Source organism: Glycine soja, chromosome 10 (genome assembly GCF_004193775.1).
Source record: "Glycine soja cultivar W05 chromosome 10, ASM419377v2, whole genome shotgun sequence".
Lineage (NCBI taxonomy): Eukaryota > Viridiplantae > Streptophyta > Magnoliopsida > Fabales > Fabaceae > Glycine > Glycine soja.
The window spans coordinates 21,501,098-21,516,794 of record NC_041011.1 but is presented as its reverse complement, the minus strand read 5'-3'; the positions used below and the strand labels follow the sequence as shown (position 1 = coordinate 21,516,794).

The window sequence follows — 15,697 nt, the reverse complement described above, 5'->3', positions numbered from 1 at the left end:
AGAGGCTATGATGCTACATAGACTCGTAGCTTGTCCATGGATAGTTTATCAACACATACCAGACCAATGAAATAGTGTTGCTCAAGTACTATCACATAGCAAAGTCTTTCATCAGTAATTTCGAATGTTTCGAAATGTACTACATTCCCAAGGAAAGCAATATCAGAGTAGACCTGCTCTCTAAGCTGACCAACACCAAGAAAGTCGGGAACTTCAAGACTATCATCCAGGAAACGCTCCAAACTCCCACCATAGGTGATGTTAAGGAAATTATGGTCAGAGAAAAGGAGGAACCAAACTGGATAAGCTCCTACAAGAACTTCCTAATCCAGGGGGTACTCCACCAAACAAGGACGAAGCCCGACACCTCAAACGAAAGGTCAGCTATTATGTCATCCTTGATGGCGAGCTATTCAAAAGAGGGTTGACAACACCCCTACTCAAATGCTTAAATAGCCAACGGTTAGACTATGTCATGAGAGAATTTCATGAGGCGAACTGTGGTCTCCATATCAGAGGATGCTCCCTAGCCACCAAAGCGATACGAGCTCGCTACTACTGGCCAACACTCAAGGTAGACGCCCTTGACTTTACCAGGAGGTGCAGACGATGCCAAGAGTTTGTAGACGTGTCACACACTCCTCCTAACAATCTTCACAGTATGAGCTACCCTTGGCCCTTCACCATGTACTAGGACCACTTCCAAAAGCCCCAAGAGTAGTCAAATACTTACTAGTCACCACCGACTACTTCACCAAGTGGATAAAAGCAAGACCATTACGGGAAATTACGACCAATGAGGTTGAAAAATTCATCTAGAAACAGGTTATCTCTAACCTATTAATATTCAAATGTATTTGAATATCTTATCTATTGGCATGCAATTAATTATTTATAAGGCCACACATTATCTACAAGGTACGATTATCTTCTACCTTTTTTCTATAAGCAAATGTTTATCTCTAGCATTGTCTATATGCTTCCGATTATTATCTACAAGCCAATAATTATCTATAAAGGCTGCAACAGTCCTACAAACAAGGACCAACAGTCACACTCAACTACTATAAATACAGGTTTCATCGAACCCTCTACATATCCCATCACACACTCAGCACACAAGCAACAAGTTTCTCTCTCTCTCTCTCATACGAGCTTTACTTAAGCATATATTTGTTTTACTTTCCTCACTCATATTCTTACTTGAACGTCATAGTCTTTTGTTTTGCAGGTCTCTATTCCTGTCCTCTTGAAAAAGACACCCCTTCAAATCAACATGTGAAATTCAGAATTCACTCAACCACGTCCACCTAAGGTGTCATAGTTCTAAATTTTGGTAAGAACACAAATATTGCTATTGTAGTTTTTCTTCCTAAGCTAGTTGGACTTGGCGGTACTTGGTGTTGTGTGCAACAAGTACGACAACGTATAACTTCTTTTTTTAATAATGGAACTTCATCTACTGTCTCAATAATAAGGCATAATAGTTTAACATAATATCAATTATACCCTTAAAAAAAGTAATGTAAGTAAATGAGGAAGTGACACTTGAAAAAAATAAAAGCCCGAAATATTATATTTATAAACTATAGATAGATACATGATTTTAAATTACGGACGCATTCATGTTGCGGTGATTAAAAAAATATTTATATATATTATGAGAAAATGCAGCTGATGCATCGTAATTATGATTGCAGTTATATTACAATGAGTCAAAATATCTTGATATTATAACTAGAATTGCCATTACAGAACACTGTTTAAAATCATGGATAAATAGATTCAATGGTGGTATATTTTGTGATACCAACATAAATAGCCTCGAGCTATGAGATATTGACATATTCAATAAGAAAAGTCTTATGCGATAATATTAAGGTTTTCAAAATCGGATTGGTAATCATCTATCATGATACAAACAAGGCCCTGGCAATGCTGACGTGGCATTTCCAGGGCTAACGTGTCACCATGCCAGCGCTCCAACTTCCCACCCAAAAACGTCTTTTCACTGTGCATTAATTGTTTTCGTCGTTTTCTGCGTTGCCCGTTCAGTTACCAATGCGTTTTCTAATTTTTCACGCTTTTCAATGTTTCACGCTTTCCATTGTTACACGCCTTTCCAATTTTCCATTTTCCATTTTCATTGTGCCTTTTGGATTGTGGGTTTTGAATTCTCTCCCGTTTCTATTTCACTCTCCCCACCCTTTCTCATTCTCATTCTCTCTCTCTTTCTCTCTTTTTTTTTCCTACCACCGTTCGAAGATGGTGCCTTGGTGCTGTTGTTCTCCAAATGCCGAACGGAAATGAGGGAAATGCTGGACGAAAAACTCAAAGGTTATGCTTCGTTTTCCCTCTCCATGTGCTTTTTTTCGATTTTTTTCACAGCATGTTCATTGTTTCTTCTAAAACTACCATTTTTATCTCAAAAAGCTTCGATTTTTATTTCCAAACTCCATGAATGTGCTTCGTTTTCCCTCTCCATGTGCTTTTTTTTTATTTTTTCACTGCATGTTCGTTGTTTCTTCTAAAGGTACCATTTTTATCCAAAAAATGATTTATGGGTTCTTTTCTCTCCTATCTTTCTACGTTTTCTTTTTTCATTTGGTTTATTTGATGGTGGCTGAGTATTGTTCTTTCTTTGCAACACAAAAGCTTCAATTTTTTTTGCGTCTTCTGTCTTTGTTTTGTGTTATAATGACTTTTCGCCGGACAAAAGGTTAAATTTTTTGGTGTTCTTGAGCCTTCTCTGACATAAAGTTGTCACCGAGAGCAAATAGTGTTCGGCATTTGAAGGACAGGTTTGTGATGTATTTCATTTCTCCTTTTGATTTATGGGTTCTTTCAGTATAAAAGATTGAATTTTTTTTTGTGTTCCTCAGTCTTATTGAGTCTTATTTGACCATGGTTAACCCACTCTTCTTCCTTTGCAAGACAAAAGCCATAGATCATAGTATGTTGGATAGATTACAGGTTCGTTTTCCCTCCTCGTCTTCTTCTGTGTTTTCTTTTTACCCCTTTTTTGTATTTGTATGCATTTTTTTATTTCGGTTTTTTATTTTTTCACTGCATGGTCATTGTTTCTCTTAAAGCTACGATTTTTTTCTCCAAAAATCTTTGATTTTTGGGTTTTGTCGGTACAAATATTGAGTAGTGCTTCATTTTCTTTTTCTTTGCAGGGGAAAGCTTCATTTTTTTCTTTACTCAGATGAACATAGTTCGATTGCCGATGTTCTGCCTTAATAGCACAATATTGAAAAATATGGATCTTTGTGTTGCATTCGCTACCTATTTTTATCTTTTTTTGTGTTGCATGTTTGAGTTCCTTTCTTTATCATGTTCATTTTTGTATTACTTGAAAAAAAATGACGTTTATTACTATGATTAACTTTGAGGTTCACGAGTGATCTTCAGTCTTCTCTAATGTTCTCGTTCTTATTATGACAACGTATTGTACAAAATCCCTATGTAGATATTCTTGGCATTTGTACTTATACCGGTTAAAAATAAAATAAAAATTACTTTTTATGTTTTTGCGTTTTGTTTCCTTCAATTTCACACTATTTTATGCCTTCTACGTTCTTATTATGGCTACCTTTTTTGAATTTTATGTTTATTTTGCTTTCGTTTCCAATGAATTAATGTTTCCAAGAAAAATTAATTATTTGTATTCTATTCCTAAGACGTTTGTCTTTCCAATGCGCTTTTTTGGTCCCAAGACACTTGCTTTTTCGATGCATTTTTCTGTTCTCAAGACTTGGCTTTCCAATGCACTTTTCTTTACCTTTCCAATATGCTTTTCTATCATGATGCTTTTAGTCATCATTATAATAAATTAATTATTTTAAAATTTAAATGTTAACATAAGATTAATATTTCAAATGAATAATAAATAATTAATAAATATAATTTAAAAATATAAAAGATAAAAATTAAACTTAAATTTTAATTTATTCAAATAAAACAAATAATTAAAATGAAAAAAAAAACCCCGCACACGAGTAAGGTCTAGCTTGGTAAAACAGTGTACCTCTTATCAGTATAATTTTTTAGAATTAGTTATTGTTTTGAGTGTTTTCTACAATTTTCCATGTTTTGAGTGAAATATTTTTAGTCATTTCTACTTTTGGGTGTTTTCTTCCATTTTCTATGTTTTGAATGAAATGTTTTCATCCATTTCTCCTATCGCCATTGAGATGGTTTAGTTTGGAATCCTCGTCAATCATCCTTAAAAGATTTGTATTTATTTAATTAACGAATCTTATCTTCAAAATTACTTAAGCATATTTTAGGCTATTTTTCGGCAACTGATTGCCAAATTTTTTCCATAATGTTTTATTCATGTCGATGGTTTCCTATTGAAAGTAATAATAATAATTAAAGTATAAAAAGGAGATTGGATACTTAGGTTTGGGATAAGGAGATGACGAGATAAGGCCTTTTTGGTACATAATTTAGCCCTTATTAATTATTATATAAATTAAATTTCATCATTTTTTATGAGTCGGAATTATTTTTTATCAATTTAAATATATCATATTAAGTTTTTTTATAAAATATACTACGTGTGTAATTGTGTATAATTATAATTGATAAATTTATGCTTTGAATAATTTTTATATATGTTAACTTTTATTTAATAACTATTATATTGAATATTTTTTCAATAAGTTTGAGTTTATAAAATTTTAATATGATTTAATTTTAGTAAAATTAATAGACAGTATATTGCTTTTAATATTTACTTACTATTTGTTTACGTTTAAATTTTTTATAAAATTATGCTTTGCAAATTTCATTTTTATATTATAAACAATTTTTTTAGCATCTTTGGTTCTTATACTTTTCCTTTTGCTAATAACTTTAGTCTTTAATATGGAGTAACAAGTGAATTGATGGTGTCACAATCACTTTAACACTTCAATAGCATATGACATTGTCAAAATATTTAATAGAAAAATTACATGTAATTTCTTTTATAAGTTATAATATTAAAAATCTTTACGTGTAGAATAATTCACACTAATAGCGTAAAATAATTTATATATTTTAAAAAAATAAAAAAAAAATCTTTAAGTGTAGTTAAATTTTTTTATCAAAAATAAGTTTCATACTTGAATCAAAGAGTAGATATTTCAAATTTTTATTGAAGAGTTAGATATTTTAATTATGTTAGTTAAAAAAAATAAGATTAATGTTAACATCTGATTAATGTTCAAACAAAAAATCAATAAATAATTAATAAATATAATTTAATGTCAATCATCATCAAAATAAATCAAATTCATCAATGTCAATCATCATTTAATGTCATGAATAAGTATGTCTCCTTTTGATTCTTCATGATCGTTCAAACTAATTAGAACGCCTTGATTTGAAATACTATTAACAAGTCTACACCTTGACGCATGTTTCAAATTCATATTTTATTTAATGTATTTTTTCTATCAATACTTAAACATTATTATTATCCAAATAAACTAAATTTTCAGTCATTCCATAATGAATTTTAACACTATTGATAAATATACAACAATATTTTCATAAAAAAAGTCTAGCACAGAAAGTGAAAAAGATTATCATTATATTCATAATAAATGATAAAAGTCTAGCACGGGAAGTGAAAAAAATTATCATTGTGATCCTTTTGCTGATAACTTTAGTCTTTAATATGGAGTAACAAGTGAATTGATGGTGTCACAATCACTTTAACAGTTCAATAGCATATGACATCGTCAAAATATTTAATAGAAAAATTACATATAATTTCTTTTATAAGTTATAATATTAAAAATCTTTACGTGTAGAATAATTCACACTAATAACGTAAAATAATTTATATATTTTAAAAAAAAATCTTTAAGTGTAGTTATTTTTTTTTTATCAAAAATAAGTTTCATACTTAAATCAAAGAGTAGATATTTCAAATTTTTATTGAAGAGTTAGATATTTTAATTATGTTAGTTAAAAAAATAAGATTAATGTTAACATCAGATTAATGTTTCAAACAAAAAATCAATAAATAATTAATAAATATAATTTAATGTCGATCATCATCAAAATAAATCAAATTCATCAATGTCAATCATCATTTAATGTCATGAATAAGTATGTCTCCTTTTGATTCTCCATCATCATTCAAACTAATTGGAACGTCTTGATTTGAAATACTATTAACAAGTCTACACCTTGGCGCAGGTTTCAAATTCATATTTTATTTAATGTATTTTTTTCTGCCAATACTTAAACATTATTATTATTCAAATAAACTAAATTTTCAGTCATTCCATAATGAATTTTAACACTATTGATAAATATACAACAATATTTTCATAATAAAAGTCTAGCACAGGAAGTGAAAAAGATTATCATTATATTCATAATAAAAGTCTAGCACGGGAAGTGAAAAAAATTATCATTGTGATATAGTAATATGCACTGATGAGCAATAAATATGGATTATGCACAGTAAAAGCCTAGCGCTTAATATACTAAGTACATTATTAACTATTCATTATAGTTGTTCACCTCCCCAACTATTGAACAATATTCAAAGAGTTTTAAGTTTTTATACTCGAGTTTTGTACTATTTTCATATGCTTTCATTTTTGTTCATTATATCTATTCATGAAACTTCTCCATCATTGTATTTGTTCATGAATATACTGAGATATCCATTATTTTTATTTTTATTAATAGTAATTGTAAGTATTTTTAAACATTTTTCTTCGTGTGAAAAAATTTATCATTTAATAAAATAAATATACATTACTAGGAACAATTTAATTGTGGTGGTACATATTATAAAGTAATATGTTATTAAGATTTATGATTTTTTCGCTTATGGTATATGTTATTACAAGATTTATTTATTTTCTGTATTTTTTATGTTTATCTTTTTAATCTTTCAAATATTTTTTTACATAGCCTCTAATAAAGAAAATAAATATTAACGATTACGGGAAGTGTAATAGCCTCGCAATAAATATACAACCGTATTCATGATATTTCTTCTAGCACGGGAAGTGAAAAAAAATATCATTATACTGATCAGCAATAAATATGAATGACGCATCGAAATAGTAAAAGGTTAGCTTTTAATATACTAAGTACATTATTAGAGTATATATATGGATTAATAGACTAAATGTTTGCCGAGGTGCAAAAGATTATCATGGGAAGTGAAAAAGATTATCATTATATAACCAGTATGGATGACGCATGGGACAAACATTACTACTTTTCAAGTTGACATCATGAGACCTCTCATACGTTTTCTTTTTTTATAATTGTTTGTTCGTGAATATATTATATGTCTGGCATAGTATTTTGAATTGTAATTCTATTAACCAGTCTTATCAAACAAAGTTTTAATTTTGTAATTTGAACCAGACTATATGGTTATTTGTTATTTGCTTAAATATACAAGTTAATTTTTTATATATTCTTAAATATTAGTGATATTTAACATTTAAAAAATCTCATATATTACTATAAATGATCTCTTTATATTTCATTCTTATTAAATCACGACCATTACTACATGTTCATATTAACTTACGTTTTTTTAGCTTAGTGTTGTTGTATATCGTATCTAACTCCTGCATACAAATTCCAAGTATTCACTGGTGTTATTTGCATATGCAACAACTCATTTATTTCTGTTTATTGTATAGTCTCTCACTCCGTACAAGATGTTACCATCATAATCTTTCCAGCACCATCGAAAACATTCTACCATACAATCATGTTAGTTTCAAATATATTCCTAAATTAATGTTTTCTTTTCCCTACACATATTTCAATATTATTATCGTCCCATTAAATAAAATTTTCAAACATTATACATATATTTTGACATACTTCACATTTATCAATATTCAAATAGAAGTATGAGTCCGTGCATCGGCACGGGCGTCTCTCTAGTTAAACTAATGAAAATACTGGTTCAAAATTTAATGATTTAACTGTAATTAAACAATGATTGAATTAGTTTTAATAAAATATTTTAAAAAAAATCAGTATATACAATCTTAAGTTATAATTTAAAATATATTATTATTATCTATTTATTAAAATTATCATACTTAATTTAATATATATGATTATCAAATGGTACCATACGTACATGTATAATAAATTGTTTGCTTGTTATTTTTTCAAGCTACTTAGTATTTTAAAATAATAAAATTAATTAAATTATTCCTTAAATTTTTATTTGTTTATTTATACTATAATAATGTCTTTGTACTTGTGGTTGCTTTGTTAAAGTAAAAGACACACTACCCGAATAGGGCAAAAATCCTTAACTGGTGCCCTTTTACCAACTAATTCCCCAAATGGGGTTCTTCCAAAACTAATTCCCAGCAGGTGCTCTTTTGGTACGTGAACGCCATGCATGGCGCCACCACCACTGGCGCTTCCGCGAAGGAGCTGCCACGTGGAGAGGGACGCACTAATAGCAGCAGCGGCTTCGCCTTCTGCTTACGTGGAGTGGGACGCGCAACCTCCACTGGCGCGTTGTGCATGGAGTCCAGAAACGCCAGTCAAACTGGCGTTTTAGCTTTGCAGGTGACAGGGCACAATGCTGCAGCAAAGGTGACAGGGCACAGTGCTGCAGCTGCAGGAAGCAGGGAAACGCCATTGGAGCCTGCGGCTTGCGTTTGCAGGTTCAACGCGCCATCACGAGGAGCGCTTTCTTCCTTTTATATGCAGTTCTTGTGCTGCATTGTGCTACCCGTTTGCTCAGCCTTCTCCAAGCTTGCTTCCTTTGGTTGGTTCCTTGCTTCCTTTGCATCTTTGGCTTCTGCTGCTTGTAACTTCTTGGTAAGTTTATTTTAATTGATAATAAATTTGATGCATGTTTAGGTTATAAATTTTAAGTGTTATGTGTTAAATATGTTTAGGTTAAGTTTGTTTTATATGTTAATGTTATGTATGTTTAGGTGCTATTTATAAATTTTAAGTTGTAATTTGATATATTGATATTTATTTATATTATATGTATATGTTATAATTTTAGTTAGTATGTTCGTATTTGTATTATAGGATACATTAGAGTTAGTTTATTTGTTAATATTATTAGTTTGAGTTTTGTATTTTATATAGTAGATTAGATTTAGTTAAAAAAATTTATATGGTAGATTAGGAATAGTTTAAATTTTTATATGGTACATTAGGTTTAGTTAAAATTGTTTATATAGTAGATTAAGAATAGTTTGAGGTTTTGAAAAATATAATTTTAGATTAGGTTTAGTTTAAATTTTTTTATGGTACATTATATTTAGTTTAAATTTTTGGTATGGTACATTACATTTAGTTTAAATATTTAATATGATAAATTATAAATAGTTTAAATTTTTATATGATACATTAGGTTTAATTAAAAAAAATTATATAGTAGATTAAAAGTAATTTTAGGTTCCGTAATTTATTAATTTTAGAATATGTATAGTTTAAATTTTGTATATGGTACATTACATTTAGTTTAAATATTTGATATGATAAATTAGAAATAGTTTAAATTTTTATATGGTAGATTAGGTTTAGTTAAAATCTTTTATATAGTAAATTAAAAATATTTATAGGTTCCGTAACTTATAAATTTTAGATTAGGTTTAGTTAAAAAAATTTATACGGTACATTACATCTAGTTTAAATATTTGATATGATAAATTAGAAATAGTTTAAATTTTTATATTGTAGATTAGGTTTAGTTAAAATCTTTTATATAGTAAATTAAAAATATTTATAGGTTTCGTAACTTATAAATTTTAGATTAGGTTTAGTTAAAAAATTTTATACGGTACATTACATCTAGTTTAAATATTTGATATGATAAATTAGAAATAGTTTAAATTTTTATACGGTACATTACATTTAGTTAAAATCTTTTATATAGTAAATTAAAAATATTTATATGTTCCGTAACTTATTAATTTTAGATTAGGTTTAGTTTAAATTTTTTATATGGTACATTACATCTAGTTTAAATATTTGATGCTAAATTATTTGACTCGTAAGTATTTTAAGTTATTAATTTTGTGTATATATATATATATATATATATATATATATATATATATATATATATTTGTTTAATTTATTTGTAAAATATATTTAAATTTTATTGATTGTGTAATATATTTTGTTATTGAAATATTTGGAATTAGAAAAATATAATTCATTATTTATTTGAAATTTGGAGAGTATGTATAATTTTTATCGTCAATTAATTGTATTTTATTTTATTTTGTAGGATCAATGGCATCTTCATCGTCATGCCCCTCAAGTATACAAACTAGGTCTGGTCCACTTGATGGTGACGTGTTGTGGATGCAACCCAAGCATGTTTCAGAACATGTTTGGAATGGGGAACCAGACAGGAAATTGCACATCAGACGAGCAGTCCCGACGTATCAAGGTGAAGAACAAATCCCAGAGGAAATTGTTCCTTTGCTTCGGCAATGTGGGTTTTATTGGATCATGAAGATGGGATACCTAAAGATAAATGTGGCCTTAATTACTGCGTTCATTGAAAGATGGAGGCCCGAAACCCACACGTTTCACCTGAGATGTGGAGAGGCAACCATTACTCTTCAAGATGTGTCAGTTTTGTTAGGTCTGCGTATTGATGGGGCACCATTAATTGGTTCAACAAATCTTGTTTGGGCCGATTTGTGTGAAGAATTATTAGGAGTCAGACCACAGGAAGGCGAAATTGAAGGCAGTGTCGTCAAATTAAGTTGGTTGGCTCACCATTTTTCTCACATAAATATTGATGAGGGTAACGTTGAGCAATTACAAAGGTTTACCCGTGCGTGGATCCTTCGATTCATAGGAGGTGTCCTCTTTGTTAACAAAACCAGTAGTAGAGTTTCCTTAAGGTACCTACAATTTTTACGTGACTTTGAACAGTGCAGCACGTATGCATGGGGACCTGCCGTGCTTGCGTATTTATATAGAGAGATGTGCAGCGCCACCGATTACAAAGTTAAATCAATCGGAGGTATGTGTATCTTAATCTAAATGTGGGCATGGGAACGATGCATGACTTTGGCTCCAAAGAGGATGCCTCCCGTCATAGAAAATAAACCACTGGGACACAGGTTTGATGTTTAAAAAATTAGATTTGAATTGAAAATATTTAATGATGGAACGTGTTGACAATGATGATTTAATTTTTATTGTAGGTGGCTACGACGTGGAAATCAGCATATTGGCAATGATGATCTTAGACTTTTTCGTCGCAAATTGGATCTGATGAAACGACATGAGGTAAGAACATCGTAATGTATTGGTTAAATGAAATTTTAATATGCTATGTTTGACTGAAAATTGACAAGTGTGTTGTTGTATGCAGTTTGTCTGGGAGCCATACACACCAACTGTGATGGCAGCGTTGCCTCCAATTTGTGTGGTTGGAAGTGTAGCCTGGTTCGCGGTGGTGCCACTGATTTGTTTCCATGTTGTTGAGTGGCACCAACCTGATAGAGTTTTACGACAATTTGGATTGCAACAACCTATTCCCCGGGTGTCCTTCGCAACCGCAGAATCTCCATGGCATAACGCTCAAAGGCAAACAAGATGAGAATTGGTTCCACCTGTTGGCCCCAATGATTAGTCAGTGGAACAATCGAGCAGAGTTTAGGGTCGACATTTATCCTCGACAGGAGGGCCTACTGAGTTATAACTCGGACTACATGGTGTGGTATAGGCGTAAAACAAAGATGTTTGTCGACCCAAACAATGCAAACACAGCTGCATTGGTATGTATCTATTTTTCAATGTTTAACTTCTAATTATTTTGTTAAGCATGAGCATTAATTTGTTGACGCTAATAATTGCAGGGTGACGTTGTGGAGACTCTACAGTATATGGTGTCACCACAAGGGAGGAACACATGGACAGTTGATGATCTCGCCCCTTATGTGGATAAGTTAGCGATTATATCAGAAGAGCAAGAGAGAATCACTGAGCCAGTGTCACATGGTCCAGCATCAGAGTGTGAATTTCCAGCACAAGAGTTTCACATTCTTCAGTCAAGTGTTGAAACTCGGGGCATAGGCAGACGAAGGGAGCTTGTTGAAGCGGAACAATATTCCCAACAAATGATGGAGCGCGGACATGGAATGTATTACATGCCAGCAACATTTTCCGAATATCCTTCACAGATGTATCAGTATCCTTTTGAAGGTCATCACACTGATACTTCTGCGAGCGAACATTCGTTCAGTGGTGTTGCGGAAACACAAGCTCATTTTTCATGGCCCACTATGACTCCTTCGCAGCAGCACGATGCCCCCATGGCAACACCTAACGCCCCATTTGCTCCGCAATGGAATGTACCCGGAGCAATACCTGATATGGGCGACTTATTAGGTGTTGATTTGCGTGAGGAGTTTTCTGCTGAGGCTGAGCAAGCAGAAGCGGGGAGACAACACGGTAGAAGAAATCCTGATCATCAAGCGTGAAGATGGGATCGATCATGTGGCACATCCTCACGGCATCGCGGACACCATAATGACTGATTTTTATGTCTCTGTGTAAATTTCTTGTTGTTTGTAAGACATTTGATTTTGACAATTAATCTATCGCATTTCATTTATTATGCCTTACTAATGTATAGAGTTTATGTGGCACATAAAAGTATAATAATAAACAAAGTATAAAAATAAAACTAAAGTACACAAACGAAAAATAATATGTTTTACTAATGTATAGGGCTTAGGGGATTGGATTAGGGGTTAGGGTTTAAGGGTTATTGTTTTGGATTAGGGGCTAGGGTTTTCGGGTAGGGTTAGGGTTAGGCCTTAGGGGTTTTCATTAGGTGTTAGAGTTAGGGGTGTAAGGGTTACTGTTTTGGATTAGGGGTTTAAGGGTTAGTGTTTTGGAGTAGGGGTTATGGTTTTGGGGTAGGGTTAGGGTTTAGTGTTAGGGCTTAGGGGTTGTGATTATAGGTTAGGAGTTTAAGGGTTAGTGGTAGTGTTAGGGGTTAGGGTTTTGGGGTAGGGTTAAGGCTTAGGGGTTAGGGGATTGGATTAGGGTTTATGTATGGGGTTAGGGTTTTTGGGGTAGGGTTAAGGCTTAGGGGTTAGGGGATTGGATTAGGGGTTAGGGATGGGGTTAGGGTTTTTGGTTTATTGTTTTGGATTAGGGGTTAGGGTTGGGGCTAAGGCTTAAGGTTTTGATTATGGGTTAGGGTTAGGGATATGGCTCAGGGGTTAGGGGTTGTGATTATAGTTTAGGGTTATGGGGTTGGGTTTATTGTTTTGGATTAGGGATTAGGGTTAGGGCTTAGGGGATGTGATTATAGGTTAGGGTTATGGGGTTGGGTTAGGAGTTTAAGGGTTAGTGTTTTGGAGTAGGGGTTATGGTTTTGGGGTAGGGTTAGTGGTAGTGTTAGGGGTTAGGGTTTTGGGGTATGATTAAGGCTTAGGGGTTAGGGGATTGGATTATGGGTTAGGGATGGGGTTAGGGGTTGGGGTTAGTGTTTATGGTTAGGGTTTAGGGTTTAGGGGTTAGGATTTTAGCGTTAGGGGTTATGGTTAGGGCTTAGGGGGTAATGCCTAGTGTTTAGGGTGAGGGTTAGGGCTTATGGTTTTAGGGTTTAGGGTTAAGGATGTTTTGGGTTGGGGTAGGGTTTGGAACTTAGGGTTTAGGGCTTAGGATTTACAAGTAGGGATTAGGATTATGTTTTTAACTAACGAATTCATTGAACCCCACAAATAGTTAATGTACACAAACCAAAATAAGTTATGTTTTTAACAAACAAATTTATTGAACCCCACAAATTCAATACATTGAAGAGAACTTAAACAAATACAAGTCACTCGACTAACATACATAAATCAACGAGTTGAATAACTCCCACGCTCAGATTGCATTGGACAGTGACGCCTGTTATGCCCTTCGGCTCCACATCTACTGCATTTTTGTCGGTGCTCAGAGGGTTCGACCCAATCCATCTCATTCCTTATCCTTGTTGATTTTGGCCGACCTTTCGCACGAATTGTTGTTGGGTCAGGGATAAGTGTCCATGCGTCATTAGAAGGAGGAATAGTCGCTTCATTCCCAAGAGGCCACCATTGTGCGGAGTAAGCTTTTACGATGTGCTCATTTGTATAAACAACATCTATATATTGGTAGTAATTCAGGCTCACGTAACCACAAGCTGCAATAATATGTGAACATGGATAGTGAAGCGCAGAATACCTTCCGCATTGACAATAATGACCATTCAAGTTAACTGCCCACTTTTGTCCGCCACGTTGCGTAATAGGATTGAAGGTCTCCTCAAGTTCAAACCTTGTGGAGTGGATGTCATACACACGAACGATGTGCGAACAAGCTTGTTCTTGATTTTTTCGAAGTTCTTTAAGAAGCTTTGAACAATATACTTGCCCTTCATTTAACTGTCTCTGGGCTTGGCGGCCACGCTCAACAAAGTACTTTCGACACCTACTATACGTTGATTTGACCAATGCTATTATGGGAATGTTGCGACAATCCTTCAAAACCTTATTGATACATTCTGAGAGGTTGGTTGTCATGTGGCCATATCGACGTCCTTCTCTATCATAAGCCGTCGTCCATTTTTCTTTTGAAATGTGATCAATCCATGTTGCTATGGCTGGACTTAGCTCACGAAATTTTTCTAAATTTTGATAAAAAAATGTGCTTGCAAGGAGTGTAGGCTGCATAAAATTAGTTATGAATAACAATTTTAAGTATATATGGAAGTTAAATTAACGTGACCATCAAATATGAAATCTTACCCAACTTCTTCAACATTTCTTTTTGTTTGGCGTTATTGAATTTTCGATTGAAGTTGCTTGCTATGTGTCGCACGCAATAGACATGATAACCGTGGGGAGGTTGCCAACCAAGTGCTTTGTTAGCGACAACGGACTTTATACTCGCGTGTCGATCAGAAATGAGACAAATACCATTTTTATCAGTGACGTGTTCACGCAAGTGTGCCAAAAATCATGACCACGCTGTCAACGTCTCACCTTCAACCACCGCGAATGCTAGAGGAAGGACGCCACCATTTCCATCTTGTGATGTGGCCATTAAGAGGGTCCCACGGTATTTGCCGTACAAATGTGTGTCGTCAACTTGTATGATTGGCTTACAGTACTTGAAAGCTTCTTTACATTGCCCAAAAGTCCAAAAAACTCTATGAAACTGACGGTGTTCGCGACTAACCGTATTCCCAAAGATAAAATCGTCATGTAGTACTTGAAAATATGATCCAGGAGAATGATTTTGCATGTGTGTTAGCCACGACGAAAGTTTCGCATATGACTCATCCCAATCGCCATATTCAATTGCAATGACTTTCTGTTTCGCCAACCAAGCTTTTTTGTACGACACCTTGTACGCAAATTCACTGTTAATCCTCCCTTGAATCAAAGAAATTTTTATTGATGGATCTTCTCTGATCATGCCTGTCAATAACATAACAAAATTTAAATGATAATTAACAAAAAATGAACATAATATGAACATAAAATACGTACCTACTACACAAGTGGCAATTAAATCTGAATCAAGTTTCTCGTGATCTTGTGTCATGGTCATATTCAGACATGTGTGTGGTCCACCCCATTGTGTGACTTTCCACGTATCTGTTTTTTTAGATATAATTGCCCTCATATAGAAAGGGCAAGGACATTCTGCATTTTTATTCACA

General features: G+C 32.9%; 1 long non-coding RNA gene across 1 annotated transcript; it reads left to right on the top strand.

The window, feature by feature from the left end:
* The first annotated feature begins 2,600 nt into the window (after positions 1 to 2,600).
* On the top strand, positions 2,601 to 3,280 carry LOC114369751. The gene is made up of 2 exons (XR_003657693.1): positions 2,601 to 2,973; positions 3,180 to 3,280. It is a non-coding gene; the product is annotated as an uncharacterized LOC114369751 (long non-coding RNA).
* The last annotated feature ends 12,417 nt before the right edge of the window (positions 3,281 to 15,697 follow it).